The sequence below is a fragment of the Phacochoerus africanus genome, chromosome 3 (assembly GCF_016906955.1).
Source record: "Phacochoerus africanus isolate WHEZ1 chromosome 3, ROS_Pafr_v1, whole genome shotgun sequence".
NCBI lineage: Eukaryota > Metazoa > Chordata > Mammalia > Artiodactyla > Suidae > Phacochoerus > Phacochoerus africanus.
Window position 1 is genome coordinate 107,666,096 of NC_062546.1, and position 16,113 is coordinate 107,682,208.

Below are 16,113 nucleotides of genomic sequence, written 5' to 3' on the forward strand. Positions count from 1 at the left end.
CCTTCCTCTGATTTCTTACTCTTAGAATTTCTGGAGTATTTGTTTACAGATTTTCAGATTTCAATAAAACTAGCACAATAGTTCTCACATTTTCATATACATATGAATCATCTGGAGGGCTTATAAAAACACATCTGTTGCCCCCCCACCCCGCCACAGCCCCACATACACACCCAAATTTTTGACTCCATGGAGAGACCTGAGAATTTGCATTTCTAACAAGCTCCCAGGTGATGTTGTTGGTGATCTAGGGAACACATTTTGGGACCCACTGCTCTAAAATCCAACTCATAGAAGAATTGCAACTATGTCTGTATCATATGTACAAATCTCACAATAACCTAAACCACCTAATGAATTTATTTCTAATAGTAACTGCTGTATTTAAGGACTTTTAAATGGTGTAACAACCCACTAGAATGTGCACATTTCCCAAAGTTTTAAAATCCATCATTGGATCATCTTTTTCAAAAAAAATCACTGTCGTAGAACATTTATTTTCAAAGATATAGTGAAAGTGATTGTTTACCACGACCCACACTTCTGTGTTTTCTGCCTGGGGGATAAATTCTATATTATTTTCAGTCTTAGCATTATATTGCTTTTTAAGATGTTAAATTTTTGTATTTCATACAGGGAGAACAGTACATTCTTATACATAAAACATAAAATAGTAAAACTTTTCATGATCCCATATAGAGCATTTTTAATGTAGAAACATTTCAAAAGTTGTCACCAATGGAGAAATCTGTATTCATAGTAACTAAAACATGCTTCAGAAATAGAATTGTGGCGGGGTTTTGTGTGGTTTTTTGTTTTGTTTTTTTTTTCCAGCTCCTTTCTTGTTTTTCCTTTAGCTTTAGTCTTGACAACATAAGTGCTTCGACATTAGACAAATTGAATATGGACCAGTTTTTACTAATGAAAAGCCAAAGAAATGAGTAATTCTGTTGATTTATCATTGTCTTTAAAAGTGTTAAATGTATGAAGCATTACACAGGAGTGTACATTATGACCAGCATTCTTCTAACTATACTTTTAACAAGTGTCAACTGAAAACATACACACATACATTGTGAAATCTCTGACTTCAGTTTTATTTGGGATGAACTGAGGACTATAGGCCAGGGTACAACCTCTCAGAGAGTTCTGAGGATCAGCTCCAAAGAGGTAGGGGGGAGGCCAGTATATAGTTCTGATTTTGGTGAAGGGTGTATATGCAAACACATACCTCTAGAAGGTTGCTGCTCATCATGAAGAACAGATGTCTCTGTTAATGATTTTAGTGTGTTTCTAGGTACAAAAAGATGTAAGGAGCTGGGTTTATAAAATTTTTCCTGAAAATATCTTAACTATCCAAAGGTCCCTTAGGCCAGTTTTCCCCAGAGCACAGAGTGCCTCATTCTGGACCCCCACCCTCAATTCCTCTGAGGGTGTGTTGTAGGTCAGTGACTGCAGGGGCTGATGACCTAATCCTTGTAGTGCTGGAAGGGGAGTGACACTCCCTTTTTGTTGGCACATGTAATGAGGTTTGTATCTATTCTAAAGTAAACACTGAGATAGTTATAATGAGGATTCGGGGATGAATGCATGATGCTGTTTGTGAGAAACTCAGTGGGAAATTTGGGTGGACAAGAGAACAGAGCAGTGCAGTAGGAAATGCAAAGTGCTGTCTTGTAAAGATGAACAGAGGACTGGGGTTGCTCAGGAAGGACAGGAATGTGCCACATGTGGAAATCAGGGAAGCTACCAAAGTGGTAGAGGGGAGGCTATATTTGATGTAGCTCTTAAAAGTGAATAGGAGTACAATTTAGCCTTCTCTAATAAAGTTTATGAAGTATTTAACCTATTAAAAAAGTTGAATAGGGATATTCTGGGCCAAGAAGTCAAAAGGACTCTCCAGACACATAGGAAAATATTTACGACCCCATTTACTGATTGAAAAAAAAATGCCATCCCAACTATGAACCTAATTTGGGGGGTTAGAAATAGATGCCTAAAATCATATACATTTTTTTTTTAAGAATGAAACAATCTGCGAGAAGGGTACATCAGTACTAAATATTTTGGCAAAGGCTGTGGTAAACATTTTCTGAAAAATTCAAGAGGAAATTTCTCTTAAAATGAGATGAAGCAGAAGTCTCTGTAGAGGTTGTAAGGCTGCAGTTCGTTTTTGGAGAACATTTGTGGTTTGAGTGCAGACTCAAGCCTGACAGTAAAGAGAGCATGGTGAAGAGAAATAGCCCCAAATTGACAAGAAACCAATGTGTATTTTTTGATGCTGAATTTATTCAGAATATTTCTGTCAGTGTAAGGAATGGTGTATGTGTGTGTAAATATATGTGTGTGTGTGTGCACATAATAATACATATTATATATGTGTGTGTGGAAGGATATATATATAATATACATGCCTCCTATTTTTTGCATACACATTAAAATAATGGATTGTTTGTTTGGATTTCTGGTTTATAAAGAGCTATCCTTACCATAAATCTTTTGACATTTATATTTTCACATGATGTAATATTTATGATTTTGGCAATGAACAGGGATTTCCACTCCAACTGCTGTGAGTCCTCCGAAAATAAAAACTAACAAGGTTCTTTCTCTCACGATCCAACATGATAAGCTTTTTTTAAAAGCTGTCATAGGAAAAATAAGACAGATCCTGAATAATAGTAAAGGGAGATTTGTGTATATGTTCCCAAAAGTTTTCATATGCCTTTCATCTTGAGGTTACTGTGACCGGCTTACTCTATTTAATCAGTGCAGGTAAGTCAGATGGCCTCAGGGCCTGGCTGGATTGCAGGTGGAATTTGGCTGCAGGGCTGGCCACCCTGTGCCTGCTATGTGCCAGTGAGTGAAGGTTGATTTCTGAGCTAAGGTCAGTCATTCCTGAACAGAGAGGTGACTGTCTTTGCTGATAACTTTGAGTTATCCAGACCACATATTCTGCATTAACACGGAAAAGTTTATTATACTTGCTATTTGTTCTGAACATTCCTGTCCATTAAAACGAGGGCCGTTCTAAGTGAAAGAAAATAATTACTAAAATGGAACTTACATTTGACTATTTTCACTGTGCTAGTAAAAGGGAATTTTGTCATCTCCAAATCTGCTTTGAAGATGGCAGTAAAATCAGCAAGTTAAAGTCTCTTCCTGAATTACTTTCTAATTAATTTTGCATTTTAGATTTACTACCTGTCTCTCCTCTCTCAACGGTTGAAAGCCTTCTCTTTATATCTGCTGCTCATAGAATCCACATGAGTCAAGAAGCTAGTAATGGCCCCAACTCTGAAAAGAAACACCGATTAAGGTGAAGTAGTATTTGAGCCTTGAAGAAAGCTGTGCTCTAAGCTGAGGGATAGTTAGGAATCTCCCCTCATAGTGAAGGAAATGGATCTACAATTAGTGATTATATTTGATTATATTTCAAAATGTTTAGCAGTCAGAAGACAGCAGCAAAATTAATTCCACTCACACGTGTTCTTAAACGAACAGGGTCAACATGAATCTTTAGTTGTCAGTGGATTCAGGAGTACATACGCATTCTGTATGAACAAAGGGTTAATTGGTTTGGGAACTTCTCACAAAAGGAAAAAAAACAACAACCAGTTTTTCATTTAGCCTGGCCCTGCAAGACTACTGTCCCCACCCCTCAACCTCCCCACAAACTGTGAAGATGTTGTTTTGGCTCTTAAGACATCATGAAGCTGGGAAAGATTTGTGAACCTCAGCATTTGTGTCTGGAGACCCTGGGATCCTCTAATAGAGACTACTTCACTATCCATGCAAGACTCTCCACCCTTCTATTACTCTCTAAAATAGAGAACCTTCTATTCCTGAGAAGCTAGGAGAAGGGGAATGTTTTTCAGTGCTGTTCCTTGGGTTGAAGACCACTTTGAAGAGTAGAGGACTTCATTGAATTAGCTTATCTGCCTTGACCTACCTAGGAAAATGTGGATTAATGCACATCAGGAACCAACATATTCTGATGGCCTGGTTTGTGTTGTTCATTTAGGATTCGGTGTCTGTTCATGTATTTGGCAGGTGCTTAATTCCTAATCTGGGTTGGGTGCCATGGACAGGTGCTACCTACCGGTACATTCACAGGGCTTCTCTCCTCCTGGGGCTTATGGTCTTGTGGTGTATGATTGTCAAGAGTAATCTACAATTAATATATTCAGAATCATGTATTACAAGACATACCATTGAGTACTGTATATCTCTTTCTGAAGGGAAGGTGCAAAAACATTCTAGAAAAAAATACTTTTCCAGAAAAGGGCTGATGCATGGTACTCTTTCCTTGACTCTTTTGGGAGTTGAGAATGAGAGGAGGATTAAAACACAAGCAGAGCAGAATAGATCTTCTCTACGTGATCCAGTGTGTTTGGGGATGAGGAGTCACACTTCTTCTTGTGATGGTTTGTGGAGAACATTCTGAGAAGGGTCATTCATGAAACATTCCTGCTTTTGAACTAGAGCACTTCCTTCTAATCCTTCAACAGACATTTACTGAGTGATTGTTATGATCTAGACACTGGCTTGGTGCTGGGAATAACAGGCGTGAGGATGATTTTGAATATATTTTAAAATGTAAAGGATCTCTGAGAACAATTCATTTGCCAGAAAACCAAGTGACTAAAATAATCCAATCTCAAAGCAGTTTGTTAATAATCATGTTTGCCCAACACTTGCTTCTTCTTTTATAATGGTTGTGGATTGTAGCATTAATTCTAAACGCATTCATAATTTACTGGATGAAGGTCAGCTGCATTTTAAGACACATTAATTTATAGTATTAGTTGTAAACTTGGATTTTTAAGAAAATAACAAGATAGTATTAGAAAAAGAATGAATGTATATATATGCATACACACACACATATATATACATATATACATATATAATATATATATATATATATAATACCAGGTCACTATGCTGTATGCAGAAATTGACACAACAATGTAAATCAACTGTATTCTAAAAAAAAGTTTTAAAAAGATTCACATTACAGATTTTTGTGTGAAAATACATTTTACTTCAAAAAAATAAAATAAATGATCACTAATACTTTAAACAAAAAATAGTTTTCTAAAATCTTGACAAAATACAAACACCAAAGTCTTTCAGAGCTGCACTGACCTCAGATAACTTTTGTACAGCCTCACAGAATTACAAATACTTGTGTTTAAAATATGGGATGTATTTTAAAACACTCTTTCCATCCTTAAGAACTTTAAAGATTTTCTCATATATTACTTTTGCTTAATTATAAGAATGTCATAAATGTTTTAAATATAAATTTAATCCACTGTACTTAGGTTTGCTGACTAAGGTAACATTTTCAAGGATTTAAAATCCTTGATCCATCCAAGTTTTTAGAGTGATTGAGGTCTTAGTTTGGGACTTAGTACACTAAAGTGTGTGTTCCCATCATTCATGCATTTGAAATGTAAAAGGCTTTATTTTGAATGCACTGAGGCATATTAAAAATAAAGTGGAAATTTTTATGCTTCAGATAGAGCCAAGGAGATTTGCTCAACGTCATTTTGAGTTCTCCCCAATCCTGAAAAGGGGACTCCCTCAGACAACATTTGACATGTTTTGAGCACTTGTATTTCAAAAAGAGGCACCTAAACAACCAAAAATGTCTTTAAGCCAAAACAAAACTTATGTACATATATTTACAAATATATTTATATATTTTGTTATTCAAGAAGGAAATCCAAGATGATTATTATAAAATAAAGCAATATTCGGCCATTTTAAATATTTTAAATATAATTTTTCTAAAACAAGAGAGCTCAAAACAAATACTTTAAGCATCATGTTCTCCTACTCCACCCCCCAAGTAAAAGTAATTAAGATGTGCTGTGAAAAGCTTAGTGCAACAGATACCTTTTTCTTCTGTTCTATATTTTGATTAATAGGAAATACATTGAACTTTGCTGACATTTTTGATTAGTCTTTTGTACTAAATTATGTGTCAGCCATGGGGAGCTAAATATAGACTACTTTTACTTCTGTTAAAAAGTTTAAGCTGTGTTTCTCAAAACACATGACCCAGTGGATATAGCAGAAAAGATGGGATGGATGTGGTATTTGCTTATCAGAAAATGCCCAAGTATCTATTTTGGTGCATCTGACAGCAGTCAATGAAGATTTTCCAAATGAATAAAAAAAGCTACATGAAAAGACGTTGGAGTAAAAATGCCACAATTCCCATTAGTGAGACAAACAATAGGAAGAAATAATTACATCCTCTCATAATTGAGCAGTATAAAATCAATCTTAATAAGCCCAATTTATGTTTAAAAATAGAGAAAAAATAAAGACATATTTACAATAGTGTTAGATACAGCAGACAATTTTAATCTATATTTAGGGGGAAAAAAGTAGAAAGGAATTTCCTCTTTCAGTTAACTCTATGTGGTATGGCTTTCTGGGCACTTTTATTTATAAGCATAGCATAGACAGTGTTCACCTACAGGCGATGAGAGGAAATGGAACCTACTCATCAGTTCCTACAAGATTCTACTGGATTCTTTTTTTTTTTTTTTAAGAGAGTTGATATCAACTTAAAAGTTGAGAGTTATTTCAGATACTTCTGAAATGCTGCTCCAGTGAGGTAGGGGATAATATCAGTTTATATGTGATTTTGGTGAAGAGGGAGGTGCTTGCAGCCGTGAATACACTTTACAGATGTTTGCTGCTGGTCCCATGAACTTTACTGTTAGTCACAAGGAGCAGATGTCACTGTGAAGGATTTTAGTGCTTTTCTAGATACGAGGCTATCCAAGAACTGGGCTCATAAAATCTTCTCCTGAAAATATCTACCTATATGAAGATGTTCTGCTGGTGTTCCCATAACACAGAGGGCCTCACTCCTGAGCTCCACCCTGAGCTTCTTTCAGGGGGTGCTGAGGGTTAGCAACTGCAGTGGCTCGTGCCATGTGGAGGCAGATGGCAAGTGCCAAACTCCAGTTTACACTGATGTACAATATTATATGTTACAAGTGTACAACATAGTGACTCAGTTTGTAATAATTATACTCTATTTACAGTTACTATAAGATATTGGCTGCAAGGCCTGTGTTGTAAAATGTATCCTCGAAGCTTATTTCATACAGAACAGCTGGTACCTCTGAATCCCCCAGCCCTGTGTCTTGCTCCTGCCTGTCTCCCCAGTATCTTTTTTTACTGTTGTCTTCTTGAACTTGGTCCAGCCACTTTGCCTTGCTTCAGTTCCTCCAAAACTCTACTCTTTCCTGTCTCAAGATTTTCACAGTTGCTTCTATTTACTCTTATATTGCTCACTTAAATCTTCAGTTGGGGAGTTCCCGTCGTGGTGCAGTGTTAACGAATCCAACTAGGAACCATGAGGTTGCAGGTTCGGTCCCTGCCCTTGCTCAGTGGGTTAACGATCCAGCATTGCCATGAGCTGTGGTGTAGGTTGCAGACGTGGCTCGGATCCAGCGTTGCTGTGGCTCTGGCATAGGCTGGTGGCTGCAGCTCCGGTTGGGCCCCTAGCTTGGGAACCTCCATATGCCGAGGGAGCGGCCCAAGAAATGGCAAAAAGACAAAAATTAAAATAAAATCTTAAAAAAAAAATCTTCATTTGGGCTGACAATAGATTCTCACTCAGTGGAAAAAATCTTTTCTTGTGTTCTCTTTCCAACACCAACTGTTCCAGCTCCTCTATGGTCTAGCCTGTCACTCAGTCAGCCTTATTCTCAGCACTCATAGTCATCTTAAAGCATCCCATGTTTGTTTTCTATGAGTTTCTTTGTTTGCTTCTTTGTTTTTGTTTTCTCAGTATTTACTGACAGTTTTGCCCCCATTTACCAAGGCATAGTTTACACTGTACTTCTAGTGCCCAGGACAGTGTTGTCCGTGGTTCCAAGTAAGGAGCCAAGAAATACTTCAACATGTCGTGGCAGTTGATCAATTTCACTGATTGATCCAAGTGATATGTTATTAGTATCCCATGACCTAAGGGAGAAGAAAGAAGAACTGGCACCCAAACTATGCACTTTTAGAACATGGTTTTCCCCAGAAATAACTGCAGGGAAAGAAATGATTCTCTGTAGAGCACCGGGGATCTCATTTATCCCTTCCCATGGTTTATATCCCCACAGCCATGTCTCTTAAAATGGAATCTCAAGCAGTAAATAATTCTAGGGCAAAAACCCCTTTGGGTTCAGGATGGCTCCAACACTGAGTGCATGGAAAGACAGAAGGTGGATCCAAGTCAGAGCCTCTCATCCTGACCCCATGTTAATTTCTTTGATGGGAATCTGTGTCTGAGAGACTTTTAAGTGGAGGTGGGGAGGCAGTGGTGCTGCAGACAGCCAGTTCTGTGCATAGAGCTGGAAAACAGTGGACCTGGCAGATGTGGACAGAGGCCATGTGAAACATGTTGGTCTGAGCAGCTTGTCCACCATTCTGATGATTTTCAGGTTTACTCAGATGACTTCTGAGAAGTTTACAGCCATCCATCTTACATCAAAACTTATATTTAGAGGGATCAAGGACTCATATGAGACATGCTGCTGGGCACTGGAGGGAATCTCATTCTCAAAAATCTCCAGTTGAAAAAGTCCCCATGGAAGTTGTATAAGAGCTTCCCAAAATGCCCTGCTGTGTCTACAGTCTTGTGTTAAGCAAGCTCAGCCGTTCAGTGTGCTAAAGCAGTGCAATGCATGTATTTTCAAAAGTGTCTGTGTATTCATGCAAGCTAATGTTTTTAGTCACTTTGTGAAGGTAATTGTAAATATATCTTATTACAGGGACTCACCTAAGCATTTTACACAGAGGGAAAATCCTTTTCCAAGCCATATGATGTTTTTCAAGGTGTGAAGAGAAAAAGGGCCTCCTCTGCCCTGATTCCTTTATTTTCTTCACCTTCCCCATTTCCCCAGGCAGTATCTTTCCTGATGCCTAGGTTGGCTGCATTTTTGCTTTGCAAGGTGAAAAGCAGCTCCTGTAATGGACCAGAAGCAAGAGCTGCACAGTGAGGGAAGATGCATTACTTGACCATCTTGCAGACTTGCTGTCCTCACAAGAGTACCATTTGATAGTTTTCCATCCTGAAGGAGTATCAGGTTGGCTGTGAGCTAGAGTTCAGACTATTCCTCAAAAGGAGGGATTCTTGGCTGCTCACCAAGGAGTCTCCAAATCCCAATGGTAAATGATCTAAGACAGTGCTTCATAAAAGCTGATTCATGGAGTTCCCATTGTGTCTCAGCAGGTTATGAACCCTACTAGTATCCATAAGGATGCTGTTTCAATCCCTGGCCTCACTCAGTGGGTCAAGGATCTGGTGTTACCACAAGCTGTGGCATGGGTTACAGATGTGGCTTGGATCCCAAGTTTCTGTGGCTGTGGTTTAGGTCTATAGCTGCATCTCTGATTCAACCCCTGCCCAGGAACTTGCATATGCTTCAGGTGCAGCCCTTAAAAAAAAAAAAAAAAAAAAAAAAGCTGATTCAAGCACTTCTGTAAGTGCCCATCAAGAACAAGGATGTACCTAGGAAGATTTTTTTTTTTTTGTAAAATTAAATGATTTTATAAAAGCTCCTTTATCAAGATTATACATTTCCTGCCACTGTGTGTTGTGACACTTGTTCCCTTATGACATGGTGTTAATAATGGTGGAAATGTAACTTCGGTTTTTAAATTCTGTCTACTGTCTCCCCCATACACCCCACAAATGGGCAATGTTTCTTGATTTATCCTCAAGGGTATTTTAATTTATATTGATCCATTGCATTCTAAAACATGGTGATTGCTGATTCAGAATTTTCTTTTTAACCTCATAAAATAAATGTACTGTTTCACTTTGCATATAACACTTACAGCCTTCTTCCCAATGCCTGTTAAATGTACCTCATACCTTTTAAATAAAGAAACCCAAACCAAAGCAGGCTATTTTCACCTCTCTAACCTAAAAACTACTTCCTATGTGTGGGTGACACACACACACGCACACAAACACACATCCCCTTTCCTAAGAGTTATTGCACATTCTTTAATTCCATTAGATTTTTACGAAGCACTTTCATTTGAAACTGCCAGAGAGGAGGTTGCATTTTGAAATTCTGTTCTATGAGTCATTCTGAGTGTAACAAGAATGCAGCCTGTGGTTGAATGATTTGGTGAGGCCTTTGTGTTTTGTCTCCAAATTAATCTCTTGGCAACTTCTTGATTGACGACTGCATTTGAGAGTCCCTTTTGTCTCCCTCTCCAAACCTGAAGGCACATGAGGGTGAACACCCACTTGCCACCCTACCTGGGTGATCCCTTTGCATTTTAGGCCTCTACACACACTGGTCCTTTGATGGCTCAGACTTTTTCGTGAGGCTAACCTATCACTCCATCTTTATCCCCACCAACCCCAGGTCATTGACACATTCTTCCATTTGAGGTTGCAGGTGTTTTGCTTTGTGAGTTTGGCTTTGGGCTATGTGGCATGTAACTCCTTGAGGACAGGGACCATGTCTTCTGATTTTGGTACCCCCAGTAGTTAACACAGCCTGTGGCATGCAAGGACACTGTTGACAGAGACAGTGATGGTACAGAAAAATGCTTAGTACTTCTCTCTGTCCTAACTTTCCAGTTAATGCTCCAGATTCAAGTCTTTCTGTGGATCCAGGCAGCTGTTCTCGGGTCAGACATACACATTTGTGAAAACAGCCTGCTTACAATGATGATGTTAAGGAAATGAAGCCTGTGGTTTCTTTCACATCAACACAGAGTGCTTTTTACCAAAAAAAAAAATGTGGAGTTTCTGTTAATAGAGCACCTCAAAGTAAATATAACAAAATACTTGGCCATTATCATTAAGATTGTAAGGAAATATTTGTGCATAATTAAAAGCTCCAATTAAGGAATAACTAAGGATTCATAGATGATTTGATAGGTCTGATTTGAAGGGAATTTGTACATTGCACTACTCAACATCAAAATGAAGTAATTTTGAGTTTTGGTATTTTCCATTATTTGTTGAAATGTTTCCTTTCATAGAGTATCTATTTTTATATACTCTCCCCAAATGCTGTCTTTTCAGAAGGCGTGTTATCATCAAATGCATTTTCACAAAGCACAACACATTATGGGATTTGAATGGAGAAGGAGAATACATTTATAAAAGCAATGCTAGTAGTGGGAAATACAAATTTGTTTTCAGATGTTAAGCATAAAGCATCTACAAGTCAGGTATTCGTCATTAGTGGCAATGACTCATGGTTAAATGTGGGATAAATAAGTAGCAAAAGATTATTATAGAACTGAAATTAAGAAAAGTTTAGTAGAATCCAAGTGTTTTTTTTTTCCACCTCAGACAGTGAAAAAATTAATATATATGTTATAAAAGAGAAAAGGAGAAAGGGGAAATGCTATGTATTGAATAAGTACTATATGCTGTGCTTAGTATTTGCACTTTGTTTTATCTTCTAAACTTCTGGATTCTTCCACTTAGGTAATTTTCATCAATGGAAGCTAAGGCTCAGGGATTTTAAATAACTTACCCACGATTACAGGTTAAAAAAGGCAGAACCAGGATTTGCCTGATATCATTATTCATAATCTTTCCAGTACTTTTGTGATGCTCTGAGCCACTGCTACCAGGAATATTGCCACAATCTGAGAAAGAGTGAAGTTCTTCTGATTTAAGAGTAGCCTTCATTAAGCTTTTAGAAAGGAACACAATGCTTCTTTAGAAGTAACAAGCATAAATTATAATCAACAATGATAACAATGGTGAAATAGGAAAGTTACTTGTCTGGAAAGTATAGCAAAAGAATAAAAGGCTTCAGACAAACTGTAGTCTTAGAAAAGGGAAGTGAACATGTCCGTGGAGATTTTCAAGAGAGTGGTTTTGGCATAGGGTTTAACATGTACTCAATGGTATGATAAGGGAATAAAAAGAGCTAATTTGTTTAAATTCTAACCACATACCAGACAGTGCTGAGAGCTCAAAGCTCATGATCTCATGGATCTTTTTGACTCTGAATTATCAGGACCATTTGAGAGATGAGGACACAAGCTCATAGGTGAAGAAAGCACATGAAGGCATCCAGCTGGTAAGTGTCAGAACTGAGATGCCCTGATTCCTAATGAAATGTCTTCAACAACATCACCTTTGCCTTCGTAAGGGATCACTGAATAACAAGACACAGGAGGTCTATGAGCCAGGTGATCTGAATAATGAAAAGCAATACCTGCAGGGGAGGGACAGGTGGGGCTCAGGTGAAGGAGACGGCATTTGAGAAGAGAGGGGCTGCCTCAATTTCTGAGGGTTCAGGAATGCAACGAAGAGGATGATGTCCAGCACAGGACACAAGCTGCCCTTGGACACTGGGGCAGAGGAACCTACCTAACCCACGGGCTCTTATCCTTCTCTCCTTCCTTCTGGGGCAGTCCTTTATTTGTACCCTTCCTTGCTTGTCTGCCCCTGTCATCCCTGCTCCCCCAGCCAGATACAGTCATCCACACTGCCTGGTTAACATTAGGTTTCTATACATGCTGCCCCATCTGTGGGAAAATGTTGGCTGATTGGTAAAAGGGGAATAAAATTCAGAGGGAGAAATCATTAAATGAGAACCTTTTCTTTTCCTGTGGCATCATGAGTCAAGGAGCAGTATCTCATCTACAAGGTTGGAGCCTTCATCTCTGAATTTGTTTAGCTAACAAATTTGAGAATTCAAGGATGTGCATGTTGACCTGAGAAGAGGGCCATGGGCACATCTCCTCTTTGCCTCTGTCCATCCTATTCCATGTTGCAGGGTAACCTTCTGAAGCCGATTATGGGCAAATTGATGGGACTGGGGGTCTCTTGAAGAAAGTTTGTGTGTGTGTTAGAATGGGAGTGACTCTGTAGACCAGCACATCTCAAAATTTAAAGGGAATCACCCAGCCACCTTGTAGAATGAAGGTTCTGGGGAAGTTTGAGATAAATGCCTGAGATTGTGCATTCAAAGAAAATTTGTGGATGGTGTAGGACTTAACAATTCCAGGCTGCTATGAAAACATACCATAGACCTGATGTCTTAAGCATGAAACATTTATTTCTCACAGTTTTGGGGACTGGGAGGTCCAAGATCATGGCCCCCAGACAGATTCAGTATCAGACGAGGGCCCCCTTCTGGTTCAAAGATAACCATCTTGCTGTGTCCTCTAGGACATCATCTTTGAACCTGGAAAGAGTGAAAGAGCTCTCTGGGATCTCTTTTGTAAGGGCGCTAATCCCATCCATAAGGGCCCCACCCTTATGATCTCAACATCTCTTAAAAACTCCATTTCCTAATGCCATCATATGGGGAGTTATAATCTCAACTTGTGAATGGGAGGTAAGGTGGGGAGGCAAACATTCAGTCCATAACAAGTCCAAAGGTGCTGAGCCTCAGAACACTTTGATTGTTAAGACTCGAGAATCTTTCTCTGTTGCATTTGTCCCAGCAGCCTGTGCTAATTCATCTGAGCACCACTGCCTCTTGGATGCAAACTTGTCATCCAGAGGTGATTCTGCACATTGCTTTCCAGCTCCACATTCTGTGACATCACATTGGTAGCTTGATGACAGCTGTGGTGGAAGTATTTTCACCATGAAAATCAGTGAATGCCACCCATCAGAGCTTTTTTAATAGCTCATTCATTCACTCTCTATTGCTATATTATGCCAGTCACAACCCAAATCATGTTATGTCAAAGGATTTTCTTCCAATGTATTTACTTGCTGCAATGTGGTATTAATTTGAGTATTTATAGAATGAAAGTTGCAGGTTGCCCAGTAGGTTATATTTTCTAGGTCATCTAGGAATAAGCTGAGTGAAGGACCCTGCCCGTATCATACAACCTGGGTTATTTATAATGTGGGGTTCCCAACAGGAAGACTGCAGTGAATTACTAGCAGTGGAGCAGAATTTTCACCGTAATTTTAAAGAGAACTTGGTGTAATTGGGTTTCTGGAGCTTTGGAGGGGGGTTGGTTTGGCTACGCCTATAGCACTGGGAAGTTCCTAGGGCAGGGATTGAACCCGCACCATAGCAGTGACAATGCTGGTTCCTTAACTGCTACCAGGGAACTCTAGGCTTCTATTTCTTAATGTATGCACTAAGAATGTTTGTTATATTTACTATCCTCCACAAGGCAACTACATAGCCACAATTTCTATGTTATTTCAAATGGGAAAATGTATATCGAGCAGAAACAGCTCACTTAGAAGCCCACCGATGAACCTGAATTGATTTTGCTGGTTGTGGAAATTTAAGTGACCTGGGTCAAGGGTTTTCCTTAAAATGGAGTTGAGGTTTCTGCTAATATACCTGTAATAAGTTTTACAGTCAAGTGAATAAATATGTTTATATAGAAAAAGAGAACAACAGTGAAGAAAAGAGGGGGTGGGGGCGGGAGCCCAGCAGGGGATCCCTTGCCAGGTGAGAGAAGATAGGCAGCAGAAACTTGCTGAAACTAACTTGAAACTAAGTGGCATTGTGGTTGATATCAAGGGACTCTGGCTCTGCAATCGCAGATGGAGTGCAAGCAATGTAAATCCCGTGAGATCTTAGAGGACCTGCTTTGGAACAGAAAAATGAACTTTACTGAATTTTTATTTCCCTCTCCCCACCGCCCCCTCCCCATCAGCTCTAATAAATGTGCTTAGGTGTAGTGAAATTATTCCAAGACAGGCAACAGAGGGTATAGGGATGAAAAATGAAGAGGCCCGCTGTTAATTAATACACGGATAATAACTTTGAAGGCTGGCTGTGCATTCAAGATGCATGTGGGGAAAAAAATGGCAAGACCTTTGGAAAGTTCCAAAGTGTTCAATCTTTTCTAAACAACGACTTCATGATCGTGATTATTTCATTATTACTCATCTTTATTAGAAAAGTAAAATCAAATTCAATTTGAACACTACTAATAAGAGATTGAGCCAGGGCTTGAAATCTTTTAACATCTGGCCGAAGCATTCGAATGTATATTGAGCTTGCAGGCAACAGTGTTCTGTCTATAAATAACAATTCGCAAGACTAATTTGGGGGTAAAAGTTCCAATAGAGACAGATATAAACGTCATAGAAAATATCTTAACTGCCTAGCCCAAGTTACAGATATTGCAGATTTGGGATTTGCTGTCAGTTTGTTTTTTATTTTTCCTCTTCAGCAATCACTGTAGTTTATATATATAACATACATATATAAATACATATATATATATATATATATATGATTTTCATAGCATTAGGGAAAGCAGCAAACTACAAAAAAAATGAAAAGTGGACTGAGTTGGAGGTCTTGGCAGTGTGTAATTTGCATTCTGACACTAACTTGTCACGAGAGTCATAGAGGAGTTATTTAAATTACCTGGGCCTCTGGCTCTGAAGGTAGAAAGTAAGAAAATCTCTGTGACAAAGCCTCTATGGTTCTGAAATCATCCAATGTCATCACTTTTCTCAGATTATGAAATGGAAACTCTTTCATGACTAATATTATGTCACTCTGAGGTTCCCTAAAGAGAGGAGTGAAGTGTAATTTTCTTTATTACTGTATATGGATCATTAAAAGTGTCTGGCTACACAGCATAGTATTGATAATAAAGGTAAAACTAACAAGACTGGAATTGTAGTAAGTGGCTCATTACAAACCAAAGAATGGAAGAAAGAATGGTTAGTGATCTATTTACAGACTAGTATTATGAATGAAGCTCCCTTGAAGATTAGGAAACACATGCCAGTCTGAAACTCATGACACAATGTCAGTCATTGTCTGGAATACTGTGAGTATAATTTGACTATGAAATAGAAAACATGGACTCATGATTTTCTTTGGGTAATAAAATGGACTAATTAAATATCAAAACATGAATTAGAATAGTGGTTTTCAATTGGAGGTGGCGTGTAATTTTGCCCCTGCACCCTCAACCCTCGAGATATGTGATAACATGTCGAAACCTTTCTGGTTATCATGACTGGGAGGGTGGTACTAGCATTGGGTGGCTAAAGGCTAGGGATGCTGCTAAACATGGTCCACAAGACAATGCCTTATGACAAATTGTTTTTCTCCCAGAAGTGTCAATATGCTGAGATCTAGAAACCTTGAATTA